Raw genomic sequence first — 1,874 nt, forward strand, 5'->3', positions numbered from 1 at the left:
GGCCAACGCTGTCCAAACGTACCTCAGCGATCGGTTGGGGGAAAACCGTTCTCCTGCGAGCTGGTGGCTCTGTGTCTACCTGCGATGTCGACATGTTTCTTGGCCGACCTCGTGCTGGCAGTGTTAAAATGTTGGCTACCCGATCTTCATACCGAATCATAGCTTTCGCTAATCTGATTCAGTACGACAACAGTATCATAATATCCTTTCGGGGTACATTTTCTAGTTTACAATTCCGCATATACATTAGCCAACAGTTTACTACCGCCAAGTCCACAAAGTGGTTAAAAACCCTCACAGGCCATTTGCATGTCTTCATCGCAGTCCTGTAATAAGCAATTATCCGATCGCCGACATGCCCTCTCGCCAACAAATCTTCCTCCAATTCCGGACCAGCATTCGGCATACTGAAACAATAGGAAAAAAATATTATTACATAATCCATATTCCCTCATTAATTCAAGTATTTAGCAGTAAAAATACAAATAATGATGGGTAATAATATGTTTTGATTGAAGTTTACTATTCAAACCATCAACTCCTCATTCGAGACAATCGCTACATCATGTGTACAAGATGTAATGAATTCTTGTTTTTATGCCAAAGCATGTAATGAAAATGAATCTAGTGTATGACCGGATGGTATATAAAACCAATAAATATATTATTAAGAAAATTGTAAACCTACCATTTTGTGAGCCAGGGAAGCACCCTGGATTGTGATGTCGAAGGTTGTAAATGTCGAATGTAAATGTCGAATGTAAATGTCGTCGCTGTTGTCGGACTCGTAACCGTCGCCGACTTCGCAGTCTGTCGTCCAATATTTCGTCGAGTTCATCAGTATTAAAAGATTTATCTATATGTAAACAAAAAAACATAACCTAATTACATTCATATACTCGTGTCAAACTTATCACTGTAGATAACGTTTTCAATTTACGATTATGTTGTATTAAAAACACGGACACGTGTTTGAAAGCACATAAAATATTTGATTATAATCAATCATTGATTACATTGTATAAGCATTGTGAATAATTATAATGATGATTATGAGATACATTTTCGAGACAAGTTTCAGTAATTTTGAATGAAATTAAAATTTTATTTTATTAAATTCGGTTCTACAATCATAATATGCGAATGAAAGAAATTCACTATCTATTAGATAATTTACAAAACGTACAAGATGGGCTCGATGACATTTGTCATAAACATAACCTCAAACTAACGTAAAGTAATTATAATTTTACGAAAACGATGAGTCTACGCCTAAAATAATATATATTGATGATAAATGCATGATGGTGATTGAAAATACAGTATATGTAACTCTTTTCAATAATTTTTGAATGTTTGTTTGACAATCAAAACTGCGTGACATAGTTTGTCATTTTGATGTACGATAATAATATTATTTATTATACACTGAAAAGTTTACTTACTTGACAAAAATGTTACTGATGAGTCGATTCCTTCCTGTTTTCAAACAATATACCTAATAATGGCCAAATAAAGAAGAATTGTCATAAATCCGATATTAGATCGAGAGCACGAATGCTACCATAGACTAATGCTACCATATGTTAAAATGCGAGATTTTTTTATTTTGTTGATTATTTTTATCATAAATAATGATAAGAAAACAGTTGTAATTTAAGCAAATACTAATTGCAAATAATTCGCAGTTTCAAATTTTGAATATAGGCAGGTTTATACGTAAATTAAGTTAATATTGTAATTTCAATTATTAAGTTATTTTTATTCATATGGCAATTTCGCCTCAAACTGATAAACTGATTTTTGTCAAAATGCAGAGAAATGTTATTTTGTCTTGTCTATGTGTGAGTTTCATTTTCAACGTCATGTTTATG

General features: G+C 32.7%; 1 long non-coding RNA gene across 1 annotated transcript; it reads right to left on the minus strand.

Annotated features, from left to right (window-relative positions):
• Positions 1–207: 207 nt before the first annotated feature.
• On the minus strand, positions 208–1,559 carry LOC147074014 (uncharacterized). The gene is made up of 3 exons (XR_015070401.1): positions 1,446–1,559; positions 689–856; positions 208–407 (listed from the first exon to the last, which is right to left on the minus strand). It is a non-coding gene; the product is annotated as an uncharacterized LOC147074014 (long non-coding RNA).
• Between the last annotated feature and the right edge of the window lie 315 nt (positions 1,560–1,874).

This window comes from Rhyacophila brunnea, unplaced genomic scaffold (assembly GCF_057557595.1).
Source record: "Rhyacophila brunnea isolate RB1 unplaced genomic scaffold, BYU_Rbru_1.0 scaffold_17, whole genome shotgun sequence".
Taxonomy (NCBI): Eukaryota; Metazoa; Arthropoda; class Insecta; order Trichoptera; family Rhyacophilidae; genus Rhyacophila; species Rhyacophila brunnea.